Genomic DNA, 15,889 nt, shown 5'->3' with positions numbered 1-15,889 from the left:
TCTTTGGACCTGATCTAGAGCCATTTTCCAGGTGTGTACTTTGTAATCTGCTGGACATTTATGAGCCTGCTATGGTTCCTGCAAATAAACACTGCACAGTTCTGTATTTAGGGCCAGTGAAGAAGTTACTCTATTTCCTCGACATGAGCATTTTTCTCTTCTTTCTTGGGTAACTTTCTGGATGGGACTATTTCAGACTTTCTCTTAGATGATGAAACTGAATCTCCAAACAGTACTTTCCAAGTATAAAAACTTTACAGCTGGGGCTTCCCTGGTGGCGCAGTGGTTAAGAATCTGCCTGCCAATGCAGGGGACACAGGTTTGAGCCCTGGTCCGGGAAGATCCCACATGTCATGGAGCAACTAAGCCCGTGCACTGCAACTACTGAGCCTGAGCTCTAGAGCCCACTAGCCAGGACTACTGAGCCCACGTGCCTAGAGCCCGTGCTCCGCAACAAGAGAAGCCATCGCCATCACAATGAGAAGTCTGCACACCACAACAAAGAGTAGCCCCTGCTCGCTGCAACTAGAGAAAAAGCTCACATGCAGCAATGAAGAACCAACTCAGCCAGAAATAAAATAAGTTAAAAATAAATTTTTAAAAAAGAACCTTGGGCTTCCCTGGTGGCGCAGTGGTTGGGAGTCCGCCTGCCGATGCAGGGGACACGGGTTCGTGCCCCGGTCCTGGAGGATCCCACATGCCGCGGAGCGGCTGGGCCCGTGAGCCATGGCCGCCGAGCCTGCGCGTCCGGAGCCTGTGCTCCGCAACGGGAGAGGCCACAACAGTGAGAGGCCCGTGTACCGCAAAAAAAAAAAAAAAAAAAAAAAAAAAAAAAAAAAGAACCTTTACAGCTAATTTAAAGACTACATATTAATTATGCCTTTAAAAATATTTCTCAAATGAGATATGGTGTGTACAGGGGTTGAGTTTTAGGACTCTGCCACTGTCTGTTTCTATAATGATCACTAAGTCATTTCTCCTTGCAGGGACATCATTCTTCTATGAAATGTCATAAGTAGGGATGACTGATTTGAATCTGTAAGGTCTATTTCAGCTATATAGTTTTTTAATCTCAAAATCACTTTACTCTTTCTAATACTTTATTGAGTTATTATTAGTAGTTGCTTTAATTTTGTTCACATCCCTTAATCCTCTCCAAACTTAGTTTTTAAATCTATTTTATAAATTAAGACATTAGTTTTATAAACTTTGTCCCAGATAATGCCTTTTCGGCTTTCATTTCTGTTAAGTTCAAGTGACATGTAAGTTGTTCCAGAAAATTTAATGCCAGTGTGATGGGAATAAAGTGCCAAAACTCAGTAATATTCCGTGATTTTAAAAACTTGTTTATCCTTTTCAATATTAATTTCTACAAGTGAAAAATTGATTCATTACTTTAAACATTTTATACCTTTTGTTAGTGCTTCTATTGTACTCTCTTTTTAGAGTTATTTTTGCCAAAATTAAAAGATACAGAGAATCATATATACTACTCAGAATTAATCATGGTTACCATTTGGAAATATTTGTTTCTAGTCTTTTTCAGAGATTTAAAACTTACTAAGTATGCTGTCTTTTTTAATAGCAGTATTGAAGAACATTGGCTTTCCATAGAGTTTCTCTTCATTTTTTCAAACTTAGCAATCTTAGCAATAGAAACAGTTGTTAGCAGAGTTATGGTTAAGAGTGTGGTCTGCAGAGTCAGAATACCTAGATTGGAATCTCCGCTCTTTCACTGAGGAACCTTGCCAAAGCTAAATAATTTTACATGCTTCATTTTCCTCAGTTGTAAAGCAGGGATAGTAATAGTACCTACATTATAGGATTATTAAGAGGGCTTAAAATGGCCAGGCACGTAGGAAGTTCTTGTAGGTGTTAGCTATTTTTTTTTTTTTAATTTGTGGCTAAATAGGGACTTTGTGTATGCATAGCAGCAGAGTTACACTTGTCAGATTATTGCCTCAGCTCCAGATCTACCTTTCCTTGCCCTGCTTGTGATGCTGCTGCTGGAAATTGCAAACACTTCTTCTTTGCCAGGAGATTGTGACAGGGACGCTGCAGGCAGAGGAGGCTTCTGTCACTGGCTCTGGCGTGCCTCTCTTCTGCTTGTTCCCGAGGCAGCACTGGGACGCCCCATGACACTCATCTTCAGGCTCTCCTGTATCAGTCAGGGGCCAGTCAGAAACAGAAGAAGTTAAGGTTTAATATAAAGAATTATTAACTATTTACAGGGGATTAGCTACTAAGAAGGAATCAGAATTAAAAGGAATACCCTAGGGCTGAGAGAGAGTATCCAAGGAAGGAACACAGTTGGAAGGCAGCGGCCTCCCTAGGTTGGGATTCAGGCCTCGTTGGAAGAGGTGTGTTCACCACTAGAGCTCTTCCAAGTTGCTGGGCTGAGGCTGGCGGATAGAGAACCAGAAGCTGGGACTGGCAACCTGGAAGCCTCCTGCTGGGGTGCAGTTGGACCAATGCTGGCAGACAGGGAACCATGGACCGGAGCTGGCCTGCAGGAGACACTGCCCCCAGCCCGCCCCCAAGCTGGGATGCAGCAGGCCAAGGCTAGTTGGCGGGTGGGGAATCTCAAGTTGGGACTAGCAAGCAGTAAACCCCCCCCCACTGGGGCATAAGTAGGTCAAGGAGACTGACACTGATCTTATTTAATGTTTTTTGTTTGGTTGTTTATAAATGATCCAAAAGAGAGGGGACATAGTTAAATCTCCAAATATTCAAGTTCTTCCAGAGAGTAAATTGCCAACTTGACGGGGATGACCTACAAGGACATTTTTAAGGCCTATATAAGTGAGTAGAGAAAAAGGGCAGATGGGTTGCTCTGTGGCTGGTGTTCTGGAATGAATGTTTTGTGTCTCCCCAAAACTCATATGCTGGAGCCCTAACCCCCAGAGTGGCTGTATTAGGAAATTGGGCCTCCAAGGAAGTAATTAAGGTTAAATGAGGTCATAAGAGTGGGATCCTGATCTGATAGGATTAGTGTCCTTACAAGAAGAGACGCCAGACAGCTTGCCCTCTCTTTCTTTCTGTGCCCACACACTGAGGAAAGGCCATGTGGGGACATAGAAAGAACATGGCAATCTACAAGCCAGAAAGACAGCTCGCACCATGACCGTGCTGGCACCTTGATCTTGAACGTATAGTTTCCAGAACAGTGACAAAATAAATTCTGTCACTTAAGCCATCCAGTCTATGATACTTTGTTTTAGCAGCAGGTAAGTTCACGGTGATTCATTTAGGGAAAAACAGTCCAAACTATTTTTTTTTTTTTTTTTTTTTATTTTACAAATTTAATCAGTTATACATATACATATGTTCCCATATCCCCTCCCTTTTGCGTCTCCCTCCCACCCTCCCTATCCCACCCCTCCAGGCGGTCACAAAGAACCGAGCTGATCTCCCTGTGCTATGCGGCTGCTTCCCACTAGCTATCTACCTTACGTTTGGTAGTGTATATATGTCCATGCCGCTCTTTCACTTTGTCACAGCTTACCCTTCCCCCTCCCCATATCCTCAAGTCCATGCTCTAGTAGGTCTGTGTCTTTATTCCTGTCTTACCCCTATGTTCTTCATGACATTTTTTTCTTAAATTCCATATATATGTGTCAGCATACAGTATTTGTCTTTCTCTTTCTGACTTACTTCACTCTGTATGACAGACTCTAGGTCCATCCACCTCATTACAAATAGCTCAATTTCGTTTCTTTTTATGGCTGAGTAATATTCCATTGTATATATGTGCCACATCTTCTTTATCCGTTCATCCGATGATGGACACTTAGGTTGTTTCCATCTCCGGGCTATTGTAAATAGGGCTGCTATGAACATTTTGGTACATGTCTCTTTTTGAATTATGGTTTTCTCAGGGTATATGCCCAGTAGTGGGATTGCTGGGTCATATGGTAGTTCTATTTGTAGTTTTTTAAGGAACCTCCATACCGTTCTCCATAGTGGCTGTACCAATTCACATTCCCACCAGCAGTGCAAGAGTGTTCCCTTTTTTCCACACCCTCTCCAGCATTTATTGTTTCCAGATTTTTTGATGATGGCCATTCTGACTGGTGTGAGATGATATCTCATTGTAGTTTTGATTTGCATTTCTCTAATGAGTAAAGATGTTGAGCATCCTTTCATGTGTTTGTTGGCAGTCTGTATATCTTCTGTGGAGAAATGTCTATTTAGGTCTTCTGCCCATTTTTGGATTGGGTTGTTTGTTTTTTTGCTATTGAACTGCATGAGCTGCTTATAAATTTTGGAGATTAATCCTTTGTCAGTTGCTTCATTTGCAAATATTTTTTCCCATTCTGAGGGTTGTCTTTTCGTCTTGTTTATGGTTTCCTTTGCTGTGCAAAAGCTTTTAAGTTTCATTAGGTCCCATGTGTTTATTTTTGTCTTTATTTCCATTTCTCTAGGAGGTGGGTCAAAAAGGATCTTGCTGTGATTTATGTCATAGAGTGTTCTGCCTATGTTTTCCTCTAGGAGTTTGATAGTGTCTGGCCTTACATTTAGGTCTTTAATCCATTTTGAGCTAATTTTTGTGTATGGTGTTAGGGAGTGATCTAATCTCATACTTTTACATGTCCCTGTCCAGTTTTCCCAGCACCACTTATTGAAGAGACTGTCCTTTCTCCACTGTACATTCCTGCCTCCTTTATCAAAGATAAGGTGACCATATGTCCGTGGGTTTATCTCTGGGCTTTCTATCCTGTTCCATTGATCTATCTTTCTGTTTTTGTGCCAGTACCATACTGTCTTGATTACTGTAGCTTTGTAGTATAGTCTGAAGTCAGGGAGCCTGATTCCTCCAGCTCCGTTTTTCGTTCTCAAGATTGCTTTGGCTATTCGGGGTCTTTTGTGTTTCCATACAAATTGTGAAATTTTTTGTTCTAATTCTGTGAAAAATGCCATTGGTAGTTTGATAGGAATTGCATTGAATCTGTAGATTGCCTTGGGTAGTAGAGTCATTTTCACAATGTTGATTCTTCCAATCCAAGAACATGGTACATCTCTCCATCTATTTGTATCATCTTTAATTTCTTTCATCAGTGTCTTATAATTTTCTGCATACAGGTCTTTTGTCTCCTTAGGTAGGTTTATTCCTAGATATTTTATTCTTTTTGTTGCAATGGTAAATGGGAGTATTTCCTTGATTTCACTTTCAGATTTTTCATCATTAGTATATAGGAATGCCAGAGATTTCTGTGCATTAATTTTGTATCCTGCAACTTTACCAAATTCATTGATTAGCTCTAGTAGTTTTCTGGTAGCATCTTTAGGATTCTCTATGTATAGTATCATGTCATCTGCAAACAGTGACAGCTTTACTTCTTCTTTTCCCATTTGGATTCCTTTTATTTCCTTTTCTTCTCTGATTGCTGTGGCTAAAACTTCCAAAACTATGTTGAATAAGAGTGGTGAGAGTGGGCAACCTTGTCTTGTTCCTGATCTTAGTGGAAATGGTTTCAGTTTTTCACCATTGAGGACGATGCTGGCTGTGGGTTTGTCATATATGGCCTTTATTATGTTGAGGAAAGTTCCCTCTATGCCTACTTTCTGCAGGGTTTTTATCATAAATGGGTGTTGAATTTTGTCAAAAGCTTTCTCTGCATCTATTGAGATGATCATATGGTTTTTCTCCTTCAGTTTGTTAATATGGTGTATCACATTGATTGATTTGCGTATATTGAAGAATCCTTGCATTCCTGGAATAAACCCCACTTGATCATGGTGTATGATCCTTTTAATGTGCTGTTGGATTCTGGTTGCTAGTATTTTGTTGAGGATTTTTGCATCTATGTTCATCAGTGATATTGGCCTGTAGTTTTCTTTCTTTGTGACATCCTTGTCTGGTTTTGGTATCAAGGTGATGGTGGCCTCGTAGAATGAGTTTGGGAGTGTTCCTCCCTCTGCTATATTTTGGAAGAGTTTGAGAAGGATAGGTGTTAGCTCTTCTCTAAATGCTTGATAGAATTCGCCTGTGAAGCCATCTGGTCCTGGGCTTTTGTTTGTTGGAAGATTTTTAATCACAGTTTCAATTTCAGTGCTTGTGATTGGTCTGTTCATATTTTCTATTTCTTCCTGATTCAGTCTTGGCAGGTTGTGCATTTCTAAGAATTTGTCCATTTCTTCCAGGTTGTCCATTTTATTGGCATAGAGTTGCTTATAGTAATCTCTCATGATCTTTTGTATTTCTGCAGTGTCAGTTGTTACTTCTCCTTTTTCATTTCTAATTCTATTGATTTGAGTCTTCTCCCTTTTTTTCTTGATGAGTCTGGCTAATGGTTTATCAATTTTGTTTATCTTCTCAAAGAACCAGCTTTTAGTTTTATTGATCTTTGCTATCGTTTCCTTCATTTCTTTTTCATTTATTTCTGATCTGATTTTTATGATTTCTTTCCTTCTGCTAACTTTGGGATGTTTTTGTTCTTCTTTCTCTAATTGCTTTAGGTGCAAGGTTAGGTTGTTTATTCGAGATGTTTCCTGTTTCTTAAGGTGGGATTGTATTGCCATAAACTTCCCTCTTAGAACTGCTTTTGCTGGATCCCATAGGTTTTGGGTCGTCGTGTCTCCATTGTCATTTGTTTCTAGGTATTTTTTAATTTCCTCTTTGATTTCTTCAGTGATCACTTCGTTATTAAGTAGTGTATTGTTTAGCCTCCATGTGTTTGTATGTTTTACAGCTCTTTTCCTGTAATTGATATCTAGTCTCATAGCATTGTGGTCGGAAAAGATACTTGATACAATTTCAATTTTCTTAAATTTACCAAGGCTTGATTTGTGACCCAAGATATGATCTATCCTGGAGAATGTTCCATGAGCACTTGAGAAAAATGTGTATTCTGTTGTTTTTGGATGGAATGTCCTATAAATATCAATTAAGTCCATCTTGTTTAATGTATCATTTAAAGCTTGTGTTTCCTTATTTATTTTCATTTTGGATGACCTGTCCATTGGTGAAAGTGGGGTGTTAAAGTCCCCTACTATGATTGTGTTACTGTCGATTTCTCCTTTTATGGCTGTTAATATTTCCCTTATGTATTGAGGTGCTCCTATGTTGGGTGCATAAATATTTACAATTGTTATATCTTCTTCTTGGATTGATCCCTTGATCATTATGTAGTGTCCTTCTTTGTCTCTTCTAGTAGTCTTTATTTTAAAGTCTATTTTGTCTGATATGAGAATTGCTACTCCAGCTTTCTTTTGGTTTCCATTTGCATGGAATATCTTTTTCCATCCCCTTACTTTCAGTCTGTATGTGTCTCTAGGTCTGAAGTGGGTCTCTTGTAGACAGCATATATATGGGTCTTGTTTTTGTATCCATTCAGCCAGTCTGTGTCTTTTGGTGGGAGCATTTAGTCCATTTACATTTAAGGTAATTATTGATATGTATGTTCCTATTCCCATTTTCTCAATTGTTTTGGTTTCGTTATTGTAGTTCTTTTCCTTCTGTTGTGTTTCTTGCCTAGAGAAGTTCCTTTAGCATTTGTTGTAAAGCTGGTTTGGTGGTGCTGAACTCTCTCAGCTTTTGCTTGTCTGTAAACGTTTTAATTTCTCCATCAAATCTGAATGAGATCCTTGCTGGGTAGAGTAATCTTGGTTGCAGGTTCTTCTCCTTCATCACTTTAAGTATGTCCTGCCACTCCCTTCTGGCTTGTAGAGTTTCTGCTGAGAGATCAGCTGTTATCCTGATGGGGATTCCCTTGTGTGTTATTTGTTGTTTTTGCCTTGCTGCTTTTAATATGATTTCTTTGTGTTTAATTTTTGACAGTTTGATTAATATGTGTCTTGGTGTATTTCTCCTTGGATTTATTCTGTATGGGACTCTCTGTGCCTCCTGGACTTGATTAACTATTTCCTTTCCCATATTAGGGAAGTTTTCAACTATAATCTCTTCAAATATTTTCTCAGTCCCTTTCTTTTTCTCTTCTTCTTCTGGAACCCCTATAATTCGAATGTTGGTGCGTTTAATGTTGTCCCAGAGGTCTCTGAGACTGTCCTCTGTTCTTTTCATTCTTTTTTCTTTATTTTGCTGTGCAGCAGTTATTTCCACTATTTTATCTTCCACCTCACTTATCCGTTCTTCTGCCTCAGTTATTCTGCTATTGATCCCATCTAGAGTATTTTTTATTTCATTTATTGTGTTTTTAATCGATGCTTGATTCGTCTTTAGTTCTTCTAGGTCCTTGTTTACTGTTTCTTGCATTTTGTCTATTCTATTTCCAAGATTTTGGATCATCTTTACCATCATTATTCTGAATTCTTTTTCAGATAGACTGCCTATTACCTCTTCATTTGTTAGGTCTGGTGGGTTTTTATCTTGCTCCTTCTCCTGCTGTGTGTTTTTCTGTCTTCTCATTTTGCTTATGTTACTGTGTTTGGGGTCTCCTTTTTGCAGGCTGCAGGTTCGTAGTTCCCGTTGTTTTTGGTGTCTGTCCCCAGTGGCTAAGGTTGGTTTAGTGGGTTGTGTAGGCTTCTTGGTGGAGGGGACTACTGCCTGTGTTCTGGTGGATGAGGCTGGATCTTGTCTTTCTGGTGGGCAGGTCCACGTCTGGTGGTGTGTTTTGGGGTGTTTGCGGACTTTTTATGATTTGAGGCAGTCTCTCTGCTAATGGGTGGCGTTGTGTTCCTGTCTTGCTAGTTGTTTGGCAAAGGGTGTCCAGCACTGTAGCTTGCTGGTCGTTGAGTGAAGCTGGGTGCTGGTGTTGAGATGGAGATCTCTGGAAGATTTTCGCCGTTTGATATTATGTGGAGCTGGGAGGTCTCTTGTGGACCAGTGTCCTGAAGTTCGCTCTCCCACCTCAGAGACACAGCACTGACTCCTGGCTACTCAATTTGGGATGATTTGTTGTCTATTCATGTATTCCACAGATGCAGGGTACATGAAGTTGATTGTGGAGCTTTAATCCGCTGCTTCTGAGGCTGCTGGGAGAGGTTTCCCTTTCTCTTCTTTGTTCTCACAGCTCCTGGGTCTCAGCTTTGGATTTGGCCCCGCCTCTGCGTGTAGGTCGCCGGAGGGCGTCTGTTCTTCGCTCAGACAGGACAGGGTTAAAGGAGCAGCCTCTTCGGGGACTCTGGCTCACTCAGGCCGGGCGGGAGGGAGGGGCACGGAGTGCGGGGCGAGCCTGCAGCGGCAGAGGTCGGCGTGACGTTGCACCAGCCCGAGGCGAGCCGTGCGTTCTCCCAGGGAAGCCGCCCCTGGATCCCGGGACCCCGGCAGTGGCAGGCTGCACAGGCTCCCGGAAGGGCGGTGTGGACAGTGACCTGCGCTCGCACACAGGCTTCTTGGCGGCGGCAGCAGCAGCCCCAGCGTCCCACGCCCGTCTCTGGGCTCCGCGCTTTCAGCCGCGACTCGCGCCCGTCTCTGGAGCTCCTTTACTCGGCGCTCTTAATCCCCTCTCCTCGCGCACCAGGAAACCAAGAGGGAAGAAAAAGTCTCCTGCCTCTTCGGCAGCTCCAGAGTTTTCCCGGACTCCCTCCCGGCTAGCTGTGGCACATTAGCCCCCTTCAGGCTGAGTTCTCGCCGCCAGCCCCAGTCCTCTCCCTGCGCTCTGACCGAAGCCCGAGCCTCAGCTCCAGCGCCGCCCGCCCCGGCGGGGGAGCAGACAAGCCTCTCGGGCTGGTGAGTGCCGCTCGGCACCGCTCCTCTGTGCAGGAATCTCTCTGCTTTGCCCTACCCAGGTATGTGGGGAGTTTCTTGCCTTTTGGGAGGTCCGGGGTCTTCTGCCAGCGTTCAGTAGGTGTTCTGTAGGAGTTGTTCCACGTGTAGCTGTATTTCTGGTGTATCTGTGGGGAGGAAGGTGATCTCCGCGTCTTACTCTTCCGCCATCTTACCCGGAAGTCCTTAGTCCAAACTATTAATGGTATGTTGTGTTTGTTTCTTTCAGTTGTAATCTAGAAAAACTATTTTGGAGTGATTATGTAACCAGGCCTAGGAGACAGTGGCTCAGTGCATAGCTAGAGGTTTTGTCATTACGGGTCAGCCATCACTCTCACGAAATAAATAGAATACTACCTATTGTATAATCTAGGTGTTTGGAGCTGAGCCAGGAAGATTGAGAGAAAGGGAGTAGTGTGTGAGGCAGATGAGAGCCACAAGGAAAGGCCAGGCAACTGGAATAATTTTGTCACCATGGACATATTTAGAGAACTCCCAACTTATAGTGACACAGAGGTACTGAGCTGCCACATTCTGTGTGTGGAGCTGAGGTGCCAACGACTATTTCTGGACCCTGCTGATTAATAGAGAGGATACTCTTCATAAACTGATTCTATTGACCAGGGGAGAAGGAAGTGTGCTCATTTAGTTTTCATTTAATGTTTACAGTTCATGGAGTTAGTATTTATTTGTCCATTTTACAGTGAAAATGCTAAAGTTCAGAAATCTCTTTTTCCCAAGTTTCCCTAATTAGGAAGTGTTGAAGCTGGCATTTGAACCTAGGCCTGAAGGATTGTAAAATCCACACACTTTCATTTCAGTGTACCAAGTTGTGTAACGTGGAAGAACACTGGGTTGGGTGTCCTAACACCTGAGTTCTGGTCCCAGACTCATTTGCTGTCTGTGTGGTCTTGACAAAGTCCTCTCTAGCCTCTAGACTAAGCTAACTCTTTTGTAAAATTGAGTTAATGTATGTTCTGTTTGCTTTTTAAAAAAATAATACACCATTCCACAACTTTTTCTGTCTATGCATATATGTGTATATATGTGTATATATATATATATGTGTGTATGTATCGATATGTACACATATATATGTGTATGTTTCTTTGAAGAATGAACTTTTTAATGGCCACAGACTACTCCACTGATGTGCCATAATTTATTTAACCATTGTCCTGCTGATGGGAATTTTGATTGTTTCTGTTTTTTTCACTGTTAGAAGAAGCAGTGCTGCAGTGAATATCCAGGGTTCTTTGTAGATGCAAATGTTAAATTGCTGGGTCCATAGCTATTATATTTTAATAGGCACTGTCAAATTGTTCTTCAAAATGGTTACACTAAGATATACTTTTACCAGCAATAAGAAATGGACTTCCAATGTTCCCCTTCACTTAATATTGTTAAGTGTAATTGTTTTCCCAATTTGAGTGTGAAAAATGATTTATCATGATTATTATAATTTCCATTTTTATGGTTACTAGTGAGGTAGAGAATTTTTTGTTTGTTTATAGTTTCCTAGGAGTTGCCCATTAATATCCTTTGCCAACTTTTATTTTTTTATTGACTGATTTCTAGGATATGTCAAAATATTAAATCCTGTTCCTACTTTATAGGTCACAAATGTTTTTCTCACCTCAGTCCTTTTTAAAATATATTTTACAGGCCTGTAAATTTAAACACATATATCATTTCCTTTTTAACACAAATGTGACCGTTCTGTACATATTGTTCTTGCCTTTTAAACTGATATTTATCTGAGATATTAATATATTTATTATAGGTCTCTTTATTCTGGTCTTATATTTGGATGCTCTTCGAAACTATGGATATGCCATAATTTATGTTTAATGTTGCCTCTTTCATTTTCAGTTCTTTTTTAAAATCAGACTTGATAGAGGTTTGTCTATGTTATTGTCTTTTCAAATACCACTTTTTTGTGTTTACTGTTTTATTGGGGGGGGTTGTTATTTATTTCTGCTTTTATCTTTATTGTCTGTTCCCTTCTGTTTCCGTCAAATTTATCTTATCCACTTTTTTCGCTTCTTGAGTTGAATACATAGTTCATTTATTTTAAATTCTTAATTGTTCTTTAGTAAATACATGTAAGGATATGAATTTTCCTGTGTCAGTAATGGCTTTGACCAAATTATACAGGTGGCTATTTGTAAGTTCCTAAGTGTCATTTATTTTCAAAAGGCTTGTAATCCCAGTTTTTATTTCTTTTTTAATCCAATAATTGTTTACTTAATGGTGTATCTTAAATTTTCCAAAGTGGCCTTTTTTCTGTCAGTCTTTTGCTATTAAATTTTAGCATTTTTCCATATGCAGCAGGGAATAAGCCTTGAATGAGTTTGTTTCTTAAAATGGAACATATCCAACTTTTAAAAAGACAATAGACAGTAATACTATAATGCATAGCTATGTATGTACTACCAGCTTAAAAAATAAACTATCAACATATATACCTTCCCCCATCATAATCCTCTCTTCCTCAAAGAGGTAACCACTGTTCCAAGTTTGATTTTTATCATTCCCATGTAAGTTTTCATAATTTTATTACAAATGGATGTATCTCTGAATAATATACACTTATTTTGAAATTAAAAAAACTTTACATAAACAGTACCTATCTTTTTATAATTTGTATTTTTAAGATAATGTTTTAAGAAATTTATGCATTTTGGTGCTCGCTTCAGCAGCACATATACTAAAATTGGAACGATACAGAGAAGATTAGCATGGTCCCTACACAAGGATGACATGCAAATTCGTGAAGCATTCCATATTTTTTTAAATTAAAAAAAAAAAGGAAATGTATCCATTCTGACACATGACTTCTAGTTAATTTATGTTCACTCCTGAATAATACTCTACTATATGAATATTTCATTATACCTGTATTATAACTTTAACATTTTAATCTTATTTATGTTTTAGTGATGACAAATAAATGGTCAGTTTTTATATTCTCTGTTTATTAAAATCAAGGTTAATAAGCACCTTTTTTGTTTTGTTACTCAGATACTTTTTCTTACTTAGTTTTTCCACTTGACCTATCCATTTCTAGTAGAGAAGTGTTGATATCTCAGCCATGATTGTGAGTTAAATTGCATTCTTTTAACAGTTTTTTCATTCTGTTATTTTAAGCTATTTTGTTTGTGTGTGTAATATCTTCTTGGTGAATTTTTCTTTGTCCCATTTATGCTTTTGGTTCTTAATTCCATGTATTTTCAAACATTCTGGGTAATGTTTGACTCTTATAAGGAACATTCATAGCTTTTTAAAAAACACAATATGAGACTTACTCATTTTTAATGAAGGAGTCTAACCCAATCATATTTATTGTAATTATGGACTTGTATGCATTCATTTTTGCTATATTATGTGTGTGAGTTATCTCTTTCCCTTTATCACCTGACATTAGATTGGTCCTTTTTTTCCTTATCATTTCTCTTCCTCTAGTGGTTTGAAAGTTATACATCCTATTTCTGATCTTCAAGTGGTTACACGTAACTTTAACAAAATATATATTTTTTAATATATACATCTGAAACTTGAGGACATAAATCAGTATCAGAAAATTTACCATTCCAAAAAAGATGCATCCTTGAACATGTTTTACTGTATCGCCTTCCCCACCCCACAGTTTCTGAGGTCAGCTACACTGTTAGTACCAGATAATTATTGATTTTTTTAGTATTATGCTTTAATTTTTAAGGGAATCATTAACAGTTACAATAAGTTTTACATCCACATTCACTCATTAATTTACTTAGCAAATATTTGAGAGCTTACTACAAGCCAGAAACTCTTGTAGGCACTGGGGAAACAGAAGTGTACCACTTAAACAAAAATTCCTGCCTTCATGGAATTTATATTATTGCAGAAGGCTGGAGATAGAAATTTTGGATTTGTCAGTATATTTATAGTATGTAAAGGCTAGATGAGATGATAAAGGGAGTAATTATAGATTCAAAAAGAGAGGACGTCCAAGGACTGGCCCTAGGACTGGCCCTAGGGCAGTACCAACAGAAGTACCAGGAAGGAACTGCCAGGGGAATAGGAGGAAAATGAGGACTGGGTGGACTTGGACATTACGAAAAATTATTTCAAGGAAAAGAGAGTTATCAACTGGGTCAGACTTTGTAAGATGAAAACTGATAATTGACCTCTGGATTTAGCAACACGGAGGTCATCAGTGACCTTGACAAGCAGCGTTAGTGGAGTGGCGGAGGGGAGACCTGCTGAAGCAGAGGAAACCAGAGACAGGAAATGCTGGCAGCTTTCCAGTAGCCCTGCTGTGAAGAGCTGGAGAAAAGTGGTGGGGAGGGTGATGGTGGCTCAGTGGAGAAGTGGGAGCGGAAGCTTTCCAGGACTAGAGAAATGTGCATGCGCTGAAGGGAAGGACTCAGCGGAAGAGGGGAAAGCAGTGAGGTAGGAAGGGCAAGGGAGGTTACTGCAGGAGCAGAGCCCTTGAATAGGCAGAAGACGTGAGATATACACATTAAACCACTGTGAGTACTGCCTCCTTAGAGATACTTCCACTTACCATCCTATCAAATAATGAGATGATATATGTGAAAGTACTTTGTAAACTTGTAAAGAACCCTATAATGTAAGCCAACATAACAATACAAGTGGAGACAAGTGGTCAGTTACTTTTTTTATTTTCCAATTTGATTGCAGCCAAGGGAGTGCTTATAGACTGGTCTTCAGCTTCAGTGTATATTTCCACATAGACACATTTACTAAGCAGCAAAACATTTCACCTAGAGGACTTTGGGATTTTCCCACACTGAGAATTTGACGTTTAACCTTTTGACCACCCAAAAAGCAAAGAAAATGTTACCCCTTTTATCTTCTTAGAAGCTTTTAAATAAGCCTGAAGCCATATGAGAAAGCCAAGTGTAATACTTCCATGAACATCTTTTTAGCTAGAATAAAAACAGATGTGAATAGAATTTCATGCACATCTCATATGACTCTTGCCCAGAAAATATAAAGATCTAAATTCAAATGTCATTTGCTCTTTAATGTTTTATAAAAATGTTGGTACAGTTGCCAGTATCAGGTAGGGCCTAATACCAAATATTCAACCTCCTACATGAAATTAAATACATGTTTTAATCATTCTTTACTTTAAAAAATTAGTATTGATTTAATAAAAAAATTTTTTTAATAAACTACTAAGGATCAAACTACTAATTATCAAAATAATTTTGCTTAATACAAATGGTTTTATTTTTCCTTCTTCCATTCTTTATTCTCCTGTCTCTGTTTCTCAGCTGCTCAAAGGTAATGCATTATATGGTGTTTAGATAATTGATAAAATTGTTTCAAGTTACCTCTTTAGGGTATTATCAGCTTGTAGGCATCAGTTTCTCTAATTGTCAAGTAGTGAATCCTTTATCTGGCATTTAATCTTGCCTCCCTGGGAAAACCAGACCTTACCACAAAGTAAATTTTCGAATTGCTAACCTGAAGTAACATGAGACCGTGCCTTGGCAGTGAACCTTTGCTTTCTGTTATTCATGGGAAGGATAATGATATAGACTGTTGCCTGAAGGCCCTAGTTTCACTACCTTAAGAAATAACATCTAAGTACTACTTGCAAAGGTCTGAGTTTGGAAATTCCGGAGAAAATAATTGCATTGAGACAATATTTTTTACTTTGGGGCAGAAGATGTGGTAATTAAAAAATGTAAGTTTTATCATTTCTACCATTTCTTAAGCTGCTTATCTTATGGCAGCATGACTTAGAGGATCCACAATTACCTGAAAATGATCATTACTTATTTTTATGACTAAATTATGAATGTTATTTTACAGGTGTGTTTGAAAATTTTATTTCCATGTATATACACATGTATATGTTCCATTTTTGTAAGTAACAAAACAGAGATTAAAGATCTAGAATGTAGAATGTTTTGCAATTTCTCAGTAAAACAGAAGATTGCATTTTCTAGAACTAGAAAGAAGATTCCCTAAACATTTTTAGCAAACTTGAAAAGAATGTTAAGCAATTCCCATAAAATAATTTCCTAAAAAGTGTAAAATGCAATTTCCTAGAAGCTGTAAAATGAAGTCAATTTTGAAAAAAATTTTTTTTATTTTTTATACAATTTTTAATGGTTACACTCCATTTACAGTTATTGCAAAATACTGGCTCTATTCCCCGTGCTGTATAATACATCCTCATAGCCTGTCTTACACCCAATA

General features: G+C 38.9%; 1 protein-coding gene and 1 non-coding gene across 4 annotated transcripts in view; both read left to right on the top strand.

Annotated features, from left to right (window-relative positions):
- The window catches only part of MICU3 (mitochondrial calcium uptake family member 3), a 97,108-nt gene that overhangs the window by 13,631 nt on the left and 67,588 nt on the right, over nucleotides 1-15,889 (top strand). The window lies entirely within an intron of this gene.
- LOC132481407 (U6 spliceosomal RNA) lies at nucleotides 12,354-12,460 on the top strand. Its single transcript, XR_009530828.1, has one exon. It is a non-coding gene; the product is annotated as a U6 spliceosomal RNA (small nuclear RNA).

This window comes from Mesoplodon densirostris, chromosome 20 (genome assembly GCF_025265405.1).
Source record: "Mesoplodon densirostris isolate mMesDen1 chromosome 20, mMesDen1 primary haplotype, whole genome shotgun sequence".
NCBI lineage: Eukaryota > Metazoa > Chordata > Mammalia > Artiodactyla > Ziphiidae > Mesoplodon > Mesoplodon densirostris.
Note: the sequence above shows the minus strand (reverse complement) of the source record. Positions and strands in the feature narration are given on the sequence as shown.